Genomic DNA, 15,694 nt, shown 5'->3' with positions numbered 1-15,694 from the left:
GGCTGACTGCACCTCCCTGTGAAAGTATTTCCTGTCTTAAGAACAACTTTCCATAGGTGAAGAGAATCCAACCTTATGCAAGTAGAACAGTCGCAGTCACCCAACCTCTCACTCTTTTAATGTCTCCCTTTAAAAAACATCCTTGTGCTCTGTATTCCAAATAAATAAGAAAGAAGGCACCCCTTGAACTTTACATCTTTACTCCCCTGGCCTTTCCTGCTTCTCGCTGCCTTTAGCAGATATAGCTGTATAAGTGCCATCTCTGTGACATCACAGACGGTGAGTGCACCCTCTAGTAAGTAGCACACTAAGGGGCAGATTTACAATAAACTAATGCAGCACAGTGCAGCAAGTTATTTTGCTGTGCCGCTCTGCGTTCATTTGGAAGCACAGGGATGCAACATATTTACAACAATATGTCGCATCTCTGTGCTACCCCCAGCACTGGCGCACAACTGCTGCCATGCACCGACTCAGGCACCCTTGCACCATGGGGGCAAGGATGCCTGCGTCATGGGGATGATTGTTTATGTGCAGGAAGGGACACCTTCCTGTACATAAACAATCATTAGAGGTTATTCCCGCGTTCTATGTATACTGAAGAATGGGAATCGTAGCATTCAGACGCATTTCCAGATTCACGATTTCTTGTAAATCTGGAAATGTGTCAGATTCCATGGGTGTTGAGTGGGAACACCCACAGCAACACCCATGGAATGCCCCTTTCACGCAAAGTGCTGTGTGTAAAGGGGGCCGTATTTAACAAGGACAGGAAAAGCAGGGTGGCTTTTCCTGTCCTTGTAAATATGGGGCAGAAAAATGCGCTGCCAGTGCATCACAAAAAGGGACGCACTGGCAGCGGAAGGGGCTTGTAAATTTGCCCCTAAGTGCCTAGACTCATTGATTTTCAAATACTTAAAATTAATAGTAATTCACCTAAAAGTGGGAAATTACAACCAAACTGCTGTGAAAATGTGAATGCTAAAGTTCGTTGGTAGCAGTTAAATAACAAATGGCATGTTGCCAAATTTGAATGTCACGATAAGCAAAAATTCTGACTTATCCAGTCTAATCCAATGTGGTGGTCAACGTTTATTTCAGATGTTTTTATAGCCATAACCAAGATTGGTACATTCCCATCCAGATGGAAGGGAGCAATAATTAAACCAATACATAAAAAAGGCGAGATGAATGTACCAGGCAACTATCACTTGTTGAGCCGGCTGGATGTAGGTGCAAAATTATACTCCAAGGTTATTCTAAGTTCATTGAAGAATTGGATTGAGGGTAACGGATTTGTTCCGATTGAACAGAGCGGTTTAAAACCCAGACACTACCAACTATAGATCATTGCTTCAGCTTGTGGGCTTTGGGACAGAAGGCGAAGGAAACAACTAGGAGTTTATTCTGCTGTTTTGCCGATTTTAGCTCGGCTTTTGATTTCGTAGACAGTAGTATACTCCGGGCTAAATTTAGACATTAGGGTATAACCCAATGTTTACTGGCATTCCCGTGGGAATTGCACTCGGTAAATGGGGCCCACGTGGAGCTAGATTTGAAAAGGGCTTTTTCAGGGAGAATACCTTTAGGAAATGGATTAAGTCAGGGCTGTGTCCTATATGATGATGGTCAGCAGGAGAATGTGCTGGAAGATACTATTGTTGACGCTCTGGACGCATTGGTCCAGCAGTCGGTCAACAGGGCTATTGAGAGCACGGTCCCTGGCACAGTGCAAAACGCCTTGGCAGCTGCATTAAAGCTTATTCCCAAACAGCTGGAAAGTTTTGCGAAACAACACGGGTTCACAAAACCCCTGGAAACACCAAAAGAGACACCCGTACATAATACTCTGGCAAACTCGGAGGCATGGCCTCATGCTGATGCATTGGCTCACCTGCCACCAGCAAATGTAGTGGATCATGTTTACTCCACACCCTCCACCACTGAGGGTGGTAAGGCCAAACGCAATCAGAAGGTTTATATAGACGTCGATACTACCAATACTGATACTACAGACGAGGAAGCACCCCCTAAAAAGAAGTCTAGGAAGGCAGTTAGGTTACTACCGGATAAGAATCCCAAAACTCCTTTTACTTTTGACACGACAAGCATAGTTCACCCCAGGTCATCCGATTGGGTTCCAGCCCCTGAAGTGGCGGACTACTTGCACGACAACCGAAGGAAGGGTTTTGACAAAGAGGTGCGCAATAGACTGCGCTCGGAGTGCCCTCGTCCGGATATTTCAGACAGGGTTGCAGAAACTCCAGATATCGATGCCAGTCTCCTGACATTCCTCAAAAAATTTGCAAAAGATCCAAAAAAGGGCATTGACCGAGCCTGGCGAGGCTGCCAGGACAAGCTCCTCGATGTAGCAGGACCACTGGCCAAGATATTAGAGAAGGCCGTCATGGGTAAGGATCCAGCTACTCCCATAGATCCAGATATTCTGGCAGGTTGGACACAGAGAGCAATTTGCCTCCTAGGAAATGCTAATTGCGCCATCAACACGGAGAGACGCAAATCTCTACTTATGAGGATGGACTCCAATTTGATGGAATTGGCCTCAGCAGAACCAGGACTTCTGGCGGAGGGTAACCTTTTTGGTGACAGATTTGTCAAAGATGTGTCTAACTACGTTGGTACTTTTACTTCCCTAGACAAGGCGCAGTTAGGAATTAAGTGTGTCTTTCATACTGGCCTTTTCAATAGGGCATGGCGAGGCAGAGAACGCTCGCCAGGCCGTCAGTATTACCAGAGGAGACTATGGAAGAGGTAGAGGCGACTTGGACTCTACCAGAGGTGGAACCTTCTATCCGGCCAGACAAAGGTTCAATAGACGGCAGTTCAATAGAGGTGGCCAAGGAGCAGGATTTCAAGCTCAAAACTCTACATGTAAGTGTAATAGAGTTATCGAATCTACCCTTGGGGGGGCGAACACAATTTTTCATACACAATTGGAGGGGGTTTACACAAGATGCATGGGTCTTGCAGACTTTTCAAGGTTTCCAGCTAGAGTTTTATCAGACACCTTTTCAGGACAGATACCCCAGACAACTCAATTTTTCCCAACAAGAATGTGTTTTTATGGATGCAGAAATAGAAGAGTTTCTGCAGAAACGTGCAATTGCTTATTGCGACAGGGAGGTTTGCGGCTTCTGCAGCAACGTCTTCTTGCTTCAGAAGAGGGGTGGTGGTCACAGGTTGGTACTAAACTTGAGGGACTTCAATCAGTTCATGGTTTACAAACACTTCAAGATGGAGGGTATCCATCTGTTGGCAGATCTATTAAAGAAAGGAGATTGGATGGTCCGTCTGGACCTAAAAGACGCCTATCTATCCACCTCATTGGCGATTCCTCTAGTTTCAATGGAGGAACCCATGGTTGGAATATTTGGCCCTACCTTTCGGGCTTTCCTCGGCACCTTGGTGCTTCACCAAGGTTATGAAGCTGGTCATAGCCCATCTCAGAGCGCAGGGAATTCACATGATAGTGTATTTAGACAATATACTTATCATGGCTCAGACTCAATCATTGGCCAACCTTTATTTGCAGATGGCAATGTCCCTTCTGCAAAACCTGGGCTTTGTGATCAACAAGCCCAAATCAGTCTTGTCCCTCTCCCAGACAATAGACTCTGGGATTTGTCATAGATTCACAGATGGCGCAACTGAGTCTTCCCAAGTCAAAGCTACGGGATCTCAAGAAGGCGATCACTTCGGTACTAGCCAGACAGGAAGTATCTCTTCGGACACTTGCCGGTAGTGCTATTAGCGTCCTCAATACAGGCGATATTTATGGGCCCGCTGCCTTACCGGGCCCTTCAGAGATTAAAGATTCAACATCTGTGCAAAGGACTCTCATATTCTGATCTGGTTCCCCTAACACAAGAAGCGAGGGAAAAGATGCAATGGTGGTTAGGTAATGTAGAGGCCTGGAATGGCAGAGCCATATTGGATCTCAATCCGAAATAGTTATAGAGTCCGATGCCAGCTGTTGGGGCTGGAGGGCGCGTTGTGGAGATATCTCCACCGGAGGTCGATGGTCACTTCAAGAACTATCACTCCACATCAACTGCCTAGAGCTGTTAGCAGGATCGTTCGTGATACGAACTCTCTCCCCCAAACAGGTGTCTTGTTGCATGATGGACAATATCTTGGCACTGAGATATATCAACAGGTTGGGAGGTACGAGATCGTCACTACTTGTGGAAATAGCTAAGGAGTTCTGGCATTAGTGCCTGAAACATCAGATATCAGTAATTGCGGAATACATTCCGGGACAGTCGAACACTGTCGCGGATTGGAATTCCAGATATCTGAAAGACTCCAGCAACTGGCAACTCCAGCCGCAACTGTTCCACTGGTTACAGACATTGTGGGGCCCTTGCAAGATAGATCTTTTTGCATCCAGACTGAATGGTCAGCTGCAGACGTTCTTCAGCTGGTGACCGGATCCTTTGGCGAGAGCGACGGATGCCTTCTCCCAGAACTGGGCACAGAACTTGAATTATGCCTTTCCCCCATTCATTCTAATTCCCAGAGTGACAACCCAGATAGCGCGTCAACAAGCGGAGGTGATTCTGGTGATGACACTGTGGAGGGTGCAGCCCTGGTTCCCAATATTGTTGGAGATAAGTTGCACCCTCCCCAGGATGTTGCCTTGGTCCCAGTTGTTGCTCCAGGGCCCTCACGGGGAACTACACCCGATGGTAACGTCGGGACAGCTGTCCCTGATGGCACGGAGGCTTTCCGCAACAGTGGGAAATGCCAGGAATTTCTAACACAGCTTCCAACTTTATCAGACAAGCCTGGGCCCCTTCCAAACAAAAGAGATATTCTTCAGCTTGGAAATGCTGGGTATGTTGGTGCGTGGAACGACACGGGGATCCCGTGGGGGCAGAGTTATCCCAGGTTGTCAATTTCCTGTCCGAAAAAGCCTCAGAAGGCTTAGCATATCGTTTGGTCAAAAATTTCAGTTCAGCCATATCCGCCAGGCATACGCAGGTAGACGGCAAGCAGATAGGTATGCATCCAGTGGTGTGTAAGTTGCTTAAGGGCATTAGAGTAGCTAACCCCCCAAAACCAAAATATTCATGTTTGTGTGAGGTATCGCTGGTCCTTAGTCTTTTTGATAGATGGCCAAACAACAACCAATTATCCAGAAACAATTGTCAGCTAAATTGGCTATGCTGTTGTGTCTCTCAGCCTGTAGACGGCCCTCTGACGTGAAAGCTCTAGACATTACAGGTAGAGTATTTACTCCAGAATAAGTTTCTTTTACTATCACTGGCAGAACAAAAATGATGTCAAGTAATATTGAGTATAATGCTTTTCCTAACAATCATAAATTGTGTGTGGTACATTGCCTTAAAGCATATGAAGAGAATACATGGTATTTGAAACCAGAGGGTTCCAAACAGTTATTGATAGCATTGCAGAAGCCATTCAAGACAGTATCTGCGGTGACAATAGCTAAGTGGGTAAAGTCAGTTACAAAAGAAGCTGAGGCAGACACCCAGGTGTTCGGGGTATGTTCTGTACGTGGCGCAATGACATCCAAGACTTTTATGTTAGGTTCAACTATTCAGGACATTATGAAATCTGCGGATTGGTTATCTGAATCTGTGATTAAGCAATTTTATTGTAAACCGGTGGGTGATATAACTACCGTGGTGTTTGATAAGCGTTAAACAAGCATAAGCTGAAGCTTCCGGTCCTGTAATAAAATAAATAAATTGCAAGCATTCGCACCAAGAATTTTAAATTCCATTAAGGACACGGAGGCGAGGATTATCCCACCTGGTTGTATTCAATGTTTGCTTACAGTAAGTACCCACCCGTATGTAGTTGTACTGCTATCTCGAGCAAAATTACGGGTTATCTATTTACTTTATTCCAGGTTCAGATAAGTAGGCTGAATAATTGCTCTTCTGGATGAAGAAGTTGACGAAGTTCCAGTTAATGGTTTATTCTTCCACGTTGGAGGATATTTTGTGGATTCGAATTATGTTCACACATGGACTATGGACTCGAGCAAAGTGAGAGCCTCATGGGACAGCGATGGTGACTCTTATAGGGTCTGATGGGATATGATTGGTGGAAGAGCACCATGGGAAATGTAGTTTATATATTTATATGTATAATGAAAAAGTTTTTTCATTGGCTGCTGTGATTGACAGTAAAGAAAGAGAAGCATAATCCTCGCCTCCGTGTCCTTAATAGAATTGAAAATTCTTTGTGCGAATGCTAGCAAATGTTTTATCCTAGTGAGTGCAATACAGCGGTTCCAAGTGATGCGGGTGTGTCCTAGAGCATGTTAGGATCTGTGGTCTTAATTCTAAAACCACAAGAATGACAAAGTAGAATATTTACTTTCTGTTATAGCACAAAGGATGGCACATAGCTTATATCTGCATTGGATATATGCGTGCATAAATTAGGAAGGAACAGGTCAAATATCTTACTCATAAATGTTATGAAGGTATTCTTAGAGAGATCTTAGAAAAACCATCTAAGTCAAACCCATCTAAATGGAGTGCAAGATGCAATGTGTGACACCCTGTTATGGGTCTGATGACATGGGGTGGATAGATCTGCATATCCACAAATGTTTCTTTTATCACTTGGGACTTTCTTTTGAGGACTCATCGTTTTAGTTGTAGCTAGGGGATGTCATCATTCAGTTCCTGTGTATGGGTCCTCAGATGGTATACCCACCGGTGTTTCCTTTCGAGTAATGCCTTAGTTATATTGGTGAATGGACGTGGGGAGATCATCTCTAGAATTACCCCAGTGATATCTTTATCTGTAGGTTTTTTTTACAAGTAATGGTTTGTCAGGCAGGTGGCGCTCTTCTTACATTGGATAGTGCTTTAATGTTCACTGATCCGTACCCGGATTTTTCGTGTAGTCATGCCTACATAAAGTCCCTGGCAGGGGCATGTGATTATGTAGACTACGTTTTCTGAGTTACAATTTGCGTGATGTTTAATCTGCCAAGGACGGACGGTGCCAATGTCAGCTTCCTTATAGTGTCCGGTGTAGGGACATGCTGTGCATGTGCCGCAAGGGAAATGGCCACTCACTGGTGGAAGCCCCCATAAGGTTTGTAGTGGTTTCCCCGGAGTTTCATGGTGTGTTGTACGTGTATGTACTCATTTGCCTCTCAGGTTGGTGCTGCGTTTAAATGAGAACAGTAGTGATTGCCAGTCGTTTCCTGTTTTTGGTAGGATGTTCCAATATTTGGAAACAATCTTCTTCACAGTGTTTGAAATAGGTGTGAATGTAGTGGTGCATTCTATACTTTCATTTGCCTCTTTGGTTTATGACTCAAGCAGTGCCACTTCATTATTGTTCTGGGTTAGTTTAAATGAGAACATTAGTGATTGCCAGTCGTTTCCTGTTTTTGGTAGGATGTTCCAATATTTGGAAACGATCTTCTTCACAGTGTTTGAAATAGGTGTGAATGTAGTGGTGCATTCTATGCTTTTATTTGCCTCTTTGGGTTATGACTCAAGCAGTGCCACTCCATTATTGTTCTGGGTTAGTTTCTTGGCAGGCTTAAGAATTCTGGTTGGATATTTACAGACTTCCAACTTTTTGGAGAGTCTGTCAGCTTGTTCATCAAATGTCCTGATGTCAGAACAATTGAGTCTGATCTGCAGAAACTGGCTGAATGGCAAATTTTCCCAAAGGGATCTCGGGTGATGGCTGTCAAATTGGAGCAGGCTGTGTTTGTCAGTCGTTTTTCATGCACCTCGGTGACCAACTGATTGTCTATAACCTTGATGTTAAAATCCAAAAAGGGGCACAAGATGGCGGCTCCCAGGCGAAGCTGACGGTCCGGCGCACCCTGGCCAGAGGCGGGTGCGGCTGACTCTCCCTGGGTGCTTTCGTGGCGGTCCGGGCCCGCTGGGGCGGGACGCGGGCCAGGCGCCGACTCGCTGAGAATCCCCCTGAGGCTGCAGGCTGAGAGACGACCGGGACCCGCGATCCCACAGCCCCGGATGTGGCGGCCCCATTGAGGAGAGACCGGAGCACGAGCGGAGGATGCACGGTGCGGAGCGGGGGTGAGAGCTGACAGATGGGCCCCGGGGGAGCTAGCGAGCCTGGAGAGATCGGGAGGTGGAGCTACCGGTGAGCCGCCGTGCGAGTACCTGCGATCCTGGGGCACTGGTGGGTGGACCGTCCCCTCGTGGACACGCCGAGGGCCTTCAGCTACACACCATCAGCAACATGCCTCCCCCCCGGGGGGCAGGTGAGGTACTTTGGCAGAGGTCGCACAGGTACCAGCCGGGGGTGACAGAGGAGGTCTGCCACTACATGAGCACAGCCTGGCGAGTCTTCGGGGATCCAGCGGAGGCTTTGGCGAGGGGGGCCTAGACCAGCTGAGGTGTGACACCGGAGTGGTCTGAGAACCCGGGTGCTGCCGGAGTTCCGGCGATGGCCTTCCCACGCACGGGGGCGAATCCCTGCTGACCTCTGCGCCCGCCGACGCTGTTCGGTGTGGCGCTGCGTGATCACGGCGCTCCCGCCGGTGGGCCCCTGCTCTCATTGATCGCATGCTGGGCCGATCGGGGGCGGCCATATGCCTGCTAAGAAGGGTCCGGCAAAACGCACCACCTCAGTGACTGCCTTCTTCAGCCCAGCGGATAGGGGGACGTCTGGGGCCCCGGCCGACCCATCGGGGTCGATGGCGTTAACCAAGGAGGACCTCCTGGCCTCGTTACGGGACTTCAAAACTGAGCTGAGGGAGGAGATAGGCCGGGGTTGTCCAACGCTCGATCGACCAGTTGCGCTCGGACTTGCTCGACCAGCTGTCCGGCCTCAGGCAAGATGTCGACGCGGTGGGCACGCGGGTGGTGGAGTTGGAGGCGCAACATCAGGACTTAGACAGCAGGTCTGCAGACCACTCGCGACGGATTCAGGCCCTCCAGGATCAACTGACACAGACGCAGCTCAAGGCGGAGGACCTGGAGAACCGCGCTCGACGTGACAACATCCGCGTGCGCCACTTGGAGGAGCGGGCGGAGGGCCCTGACCTAGAAGCATTCTTGGAGGGCCTCTTCGCGGAAGTGGTGAAGCCGCAAACCCTCAAAATCAAGCTTGACCGGGCACATAGGGTGGCTTCCGTGGCGCCAGGAGACAGACGGCGGCCGAGAGACATACTGGCTAAATTTCACTCCTACAAAATCAAGGAGGCTGTCCTGGCTGCAGCCCGGGCGTCTTCGTAGGTGTCGTTCCAGGGATTTACATGTGCGCTTTTCCAAGATCTGTCCCCGGCGACGCTGGCGAGGCGCCAGTCCTTTCGGCCACTGACTACTAAACTAAGAGCGGAGCACATTAGATACCGATGGACCTTCCCCTTTGGCCTATCATTTGAATACCAAAATAAGCAACGGACTGTTGTGGACTTGGCGGCCGGCAGGGCCATTTTGGGACTTTCCTCATCGGGAGACGAGCAGGAGGAGGGGGGGCCTCGGCGGCTGGCGGAACCGGGGCAAAGACCGGAGAGTGGGCCACGGTGGGTCGTGCTCCTCCCAGATGACTCCACGGGAGACGCCATCTGGAGATTGCTTTGGCCACAGAAGGGGACCTTGTGCACCTGCTGCAGGCCCGCGAGGCCCCGCTTGAACACTGCCCCACCGGGTCTTGCCGCCAGTACAGGAGCAGGGGTAGCGCTGGGCAATGGACTGCAGGATCTGGCCTGTCTGGGGCCTGGGTTCAACAGTTGAAGATGTTTCTTCATCTCTTTTGTTCGCATAGAGATTCTTTTGCAGCCGGGGTAGGGGTGGGCGGGTTGCCATGACCCTCCGAGTCTTCTACACTTGGATGTTGTGTGGATTTGGGTTATTTTGGTTATTTCTTTTTCTTTTTTTCATTTCTTCTCTCTATCTTTCTCTTTTCTTGACACAGAGAGCGGGGGGATCTTCCGGGGGGGGGGGAGGCGCAGGGGTGGGGGGGCAGACCTTGAGCCTTGCTAATAATGGTAGCTTACATCCAAACCCACGATGGCTTTATCCGTAGGCTCCTGGAATGTGCAAGGGCTTAATTCCCCCCAGAAACGACAGAGGGTGCTGAAGCACATATCGGATCGTCACCTGGACATAGTTGCACTACAAGAAACACATCTGCGTAAGGGGGAAGAACACAGGTTGCGACATAGGTCATACCCACTCATGTACAGTTCTTCAGCCGCCACCAAGCACAGGGGGGTAGTGTTGATGTTTCATAGCGGGGTAAAGTTTTAGCCCTTAGAGGTTTGCTCGGATAAGACGGGGAGATGGGTGATGGTAAAGGGGGTTTTAAGGGGTCAGACCTGCACTTTCATTTCCATCTATGCGCCTAACACAGGTCAGGCGGGGTTCCTGTCCACTTTTTGCACGAAATTGGAACAGTTTGCGGAAGGCTCGGTTGTTTTGATGGGGGACTTCAATCTGGTATGACAGAGGGAGCTGGATAGTTCTCATTCGCAGAGGGCGGATTCAGGATCCTTTTCCACGGCTTCCAAGCAACGCTTATCGGATCTGGGCCTTTGCGATGCGTGGCGCACACTTCATCCTTCCACGAAGGATTACACCCATTTTTCACATGTTCATCAGTCGTATTCCCGTTTAGACTATATTTTTATTAATCGCTTTTTGTCAGGGGCCCTACGAGATGCTCAGATCCTTCCCCTCTCCGTTTCTGACCATAGTATGGTCATGATCACGCTTCATTGGTCTGGCCCCCGGGACCGCCAGCGCAAATGGTACTTCCCCGCCTCCCTCACTAGGGACATAGTACTGCGCGCATCTCTACGGGAGGCTATAGACGAATACTTTGCCCTCAATGGCGTGGAGGAGACCTCGGAGCCGATACGGTGGGACGCCTTTAAGGCGGTGCTTAGGGGCAAGTGCATCGCACTTAACTCCGCGCTCAACCAGCAGAGAGCAGCGGAACGGGAACGACTGGAGGAGGAGCTGGTGGCGGCAGAGCAGGCCCATAAGGCCAAGCCTTCTCGCATCACCTTGCGGCCCCTTACGGCTTTGCGGGGCAAATTGAAGTCTATATATGCCAACAGGGCCGAGCTTACTCTCTTGCGCCTACGCCACACCTCGTATATCCAAGGGAACAAGATCGGGAGACACCTGGCCCGACAGCTCCGAGTTAAAAGGGACAAGGAATATATTGAGGGGATTAGAGATGCTGCGGATGTGGTCACTCACTCCGATGAGGGGAAGGCGGACTGTTTCCGCTCCTTCTACAGCGCGCTGTATACATCGGACTCTCTAGAGGCCCCAGTGCAGGAAGATTATCTGCAGGGGTTACCGCTCCCCCAGGTCGCCGCTTCTACCAACGCGGACCTCTGCGCCCCCATCTCGTTGGAGGAAGTCACCAAAGCCATAATGGCGCTTAAACTAAATAAAGCTCCCGGGCCCGATGGCCTCACAGCCCTATTCTACCGCACTTTCGCGTCAGACCTGGCTCCACGTTTGCAGTCTCTTTTTAACGCCGTCATCACTCAAGCGGTGGTTTCCCCGTCCATGGCGGAGGCGGTTATCACGGTCCTCCCAAAACCGGGGAAACGCAAGGATCAATGTTCCTCTTATCGCCCAATCGCGTTGTTGAACTTGGACGCTAAATTGTACTCCTCTATCCTGGCCGCTAGGCTCAATCCTCTTATGGCAGCGCTGATAAATCCCGACCAATCGGGTTTTATTCCAGGGAGGCAAACGCATGACAACACGCGACGTATTGTACATCTCATAGAAAAAGCCTCTAGAAGACGCTTGCCGGCCCTCCTGGTTGGTCTTGATGCCGAAAAGGCGTTCGACCGGGTGGACTGGGGTTTCCTCTTCTCCACAATGCGACGGATGGGCTTTGCGGATGCCTTTATCGCAATGATTCAGGCCAACTATCGGATTCCCACGTCGCGTGTTCAGGTCAATGGGACCTGTTCAGCTCCGTTTACCCTTTCTAGGGGCACAAGACAGGGTTGCCCTTTATCACCCCTATTATTTGCCCTGAGCATTGAGCAGCTGGCGATGGCCATTCGGCACAACCCACAGATAACGGGTATTCCATTTGCGGGAGAGGACCACAAGATCTCCCTGTTCGCTGATGACATTCTCCTCTCCTTCACTCACCCTTCCACGTCGCTCCCGACTCTCCATGCAGAGTTACGGCGCTTTGAACAGGTGGCAGGGTTCAAGATTAACCTGGATAAGTCGTACATCCTCAATCTTACGATACCGGCGGAGGAGCACTCGCGCCTCCAACAGAACACGGCTTTCCGATGGGCGACTACATCGCTCCAATATCTGGGAGTTCAGCTTACTCCGTCCGTGGAAGATCTGTATAAGGCTAACTTCCCCCCCCCCCTTCTTGCGCAAATTAAGGCAGACTTAGCGCACTGGAAGCTGTTGTTCATCTCCTGGCTGGGGCGTTTTCATTCGCTTAAAATGACAATTTTGCCGAAACTGCTCCATTTGTTTCAAGCCCTTCCCATTGACGTCCCCCTCTCCTTTTTCTCGACTATGCGCTCCCTCTGCTCCTGTTATATCTGGCAGGGGGGGAAGAGTCTGCCTGTCGTATTCCATGTTGCGGAGGCCTCGCTCTGCGGGCGGGGCGGGCCTCCCCGACTTAGACCTCTACTATAAGGCGGCGCAACTGCGCGTGCTGATAGAATGGTCGAAAAGAGAGTCGAACAAACACTGGTTGCATATGGACAGATCGATGGCGGGACGGACTATTTGGGATTTAGCGTGGCGCCCGAAACTAGATAGGCCGGATAACGCGTACATTAGCACGCCCACCAGAACAACACTAAGGGTCTGGGACTCCCTGTCTCCGGACGACCGGTGGACCACTTTCCCCTCCCCTCACACCCCCATTCATGGGCTGGCGGCCTTTCCGCCAGCGTTCAATAGAGGGCCATTCGCAGCTTGGGAGGAGGGGGGCTGTTTAATGATCGGACATCTATTTAGAGGGTCTAGGTTGATGACTTTCTCCGAATGTAGGAATGACTTTAGCCTCCGCAAACTGAACACTAAAGATTTCTCCAGCTCCGGCACTGGCTTCAATCACCGGAGATTCAGGCAGCGATCCACAGGCCCCAGACCCCGTTTGAAAAATTCATTCGCACTACCACCACCATGAAGGGGGCAATTTCCTTTCTTTATGGCCACCTTCTGGCCACTGTGGTATCACCGTCCCTGCGATTTAAGGCTAAATGGGAAGAGGTGGTGCTTAGACCGATTGAGGAGCGGGAGTGGGAGGCCCTGTGGTCAGACATCTCCAAGCACAACCACTCGATAGAATTGCGAAAACCTCACATGAAAGTAATGGTGGATTGGTACCTATACCCAGCTAAACTGCGGCGTATTTTCCCAGGCACCTCTGACCGCTGCTGGAGGGGCTGTGGGATGCTGGGGGACTTTCAGCACATCTGGTGGACTTGTCCTACGATCCGCCCCTTCTGGGAAGAGATCCTGGTGCAAATTAAATCTATGCTGGGCTATCCGATCCCCACCTCCATGGCGACAGCGCTGTTGGGCCTTCGAGATCCCTCCCTGCGCTACCAAACCAGAGCAGATAAGGCCGTAATGTGGCTGTGCTTGGGGGCGGCGAAGGTAGCTATCGCCGCCAATTGGAAGAAGCAGGCGGCACCTACGGCCTCGATGTGGCATGCCCGCCTTTGGAGACTCCTCAGTTTAGAAAGAATGGCGGACATCTTCAGGGAGGGCTATGCCGCATTTGAGCTCAAGTGGGGTCCACTGGTGACTTTCCTCTCTAAAGGTTTGCCGGCGGCCGTTTGTCCGCCCAGGTCAGGGGATTACGGCTGTTTCAACTGTAGTCGGCCGAGGCGGCTACGGGTGGCATCTCCTGATCATATATTTCACAGTTGCAGGGTCACCTGGGTGAGACTCTGTCCTGTCTCCGCTTTGGATGGGCCTCTCTCCGGCCCCGGGCCTCTGGGCTCCCTCCCTGAGTCCCTCCTCTGTCTCTCTCTCTCTTGCTTTTCCTTCTCTCTCCTTTTTCTCTTTTTCCCTCTTATGATTTATGGGGTGTGTGGGGTGGGGCGGGAGGGATTATGGGGAGTTGGGGGTGTTTATAAAACGGATTTGCAGTTTCATGGCACAGTGTCACCAGGATGTTTGGACTTCACCTTTTGAGTACCCGACCGGCACCGGACTGTTAGAGCCCGGTTGAAGCCCACTGGAGTTCCCCAGGGCGTAGTTTCGGGGCTTGCTTCCCCTCCCTATTTCAGCTCTACTGTACCCCTCCATTAGCGTATGTTACTATTGGGGAAGTTTGCCTCTTCTGTGTATTGTCTAGGGTCGGTACTCTCTTCTTTTCTACATCCTCGCTTGCTGGTCTACTCAGTTATAATGCAAATGTCATGGTATGTCCTGTTTGTCATTCTCTTTGATGCTAATAAAAACAATTTTGACAAAAAAAAAAATCAAAAAAGGTAGCTGCATCCTTATCAATTGTATGAGTGAATTTCAAAAAAGGATCTCTTGTGTTGATCCATATCAGGAATTCTTTTGCTGTTTCAAGGTCGCCCCGCCAGATAATTAATACATCGTCAATATAGCGCGCCATAAGACCATGTTGGCATTGTATGGATTATTGGTGTAGATGTAATCATGCTCAAATTGGTAGACATAAAGGCAGGCCAGACTTGGGGCAAAAGTACTGCCCATCTAAGTACCCTTTATCTGGTGGTACAGTATGATGTCATATTCAACAAAGTTCTCAGTAAGAGCAATTCTAGCACAGTCCATTACGAACTGAATGGGAGTGATGGTATCTATATCTGATTTATTGAGAAGATCCCTAATGACTCAAAGGGTCTGTTCTTGGGGAATGCTGGTACATAATGCCTCAATGTCCATTGTTATCAGGAGATCAGTTATCTAAGAAATCAATCAATCAATCAGGGGCTTATTAATCGCGCTACTCATCTGTGAGGGTCTCAGGGCGCTGAGGGCGGGGGGGGATTCGCAGCTCCGTAAGAGCCAGGTCTTTAGGGCCTTCCTGAAGGTGTTCAGGGAGGGGGCGAGTCTGATGTCTGCCGGGAGCTCTTCCAGGTTTTGACCGCAATGTGGGAGAATGATCTTCCACCTGTTCTGGCTCTGCGGATGAGTGGGGTTTTGGCCAGTGCGAGGTTGGAAGATCGGAGGTTCCTTTTGGGTACGTGGAAGTTGATTCTCTCATTGAGGTATTTGGGTCTGGTGTTGTGCAGGCATTTGTAGGCGTGGGTGAGGATTTTGAAGGTGATTCAGTGGAGAGTTTGAAGGTGTTGGCTGATGTGTTCGTGTCGGGGGAGGCAGAGGACGAGTCTGTCAGCGGTATTCTGTATCGTCTGGAGTTTTCGGAGTAGGGACTTGTTCATGCCGGCGTATAGTGCATTTCCATAGTCCAGTCTGCTGGTGATGAGTGCCTGGGTGACTGTCTTTCTTGACTCTAGGGGGATCCATTTGAAGGTCTTGCGGAGGATGCGGAGGGTGGTGAAGCAGCAGGAGGTGACGGCGTTGATCTGTCGGTTCATGGTGAGGGATGAGTCAAGTACGATGCCTAAGTTTTTGGCTTGGTCAGAGGGGGTCTGTGGGCTTCCGAGGGCTGTTGGCCACCAGGTGTTGTCCCATGCTGAAGGGGTGGTTCCGAGCACGAGGACTTCTATCTTCTTGGGGTTGAGCTTGAGGCA

General features: G+C 50.0%; 1 protein-coding gene across 1 annotated transcript in view; it reads left to right on the top strand.

Moving 5' to 3' along the window:
* Positions 1–15,694, top strand: part of OTOP3 (otopetrin 3) — a 139,853-nt gene that overhangs the window by 86,117 nt on the left and 38,042 nt on the right. The window lies entirely within an intron of this gene.

This window comes from Triturus cristatus, chromosome 7 (assembly GCF_964204655.1).
Source record: "Triturus cristatus chromosome 7, aTriCri1.1, whole genome shotgun sequence".
Taxonomy (NCBI): Eukaryota; Metazoa; Chordata; class Amphibia; order Caudata; family Salamandridae; genus Triturus; species Triturus cristatus.
Note: the sequence above shows the minus strand (reverse complement) of the source record. Positions and strands in the feature narration are given on the sequence as shown.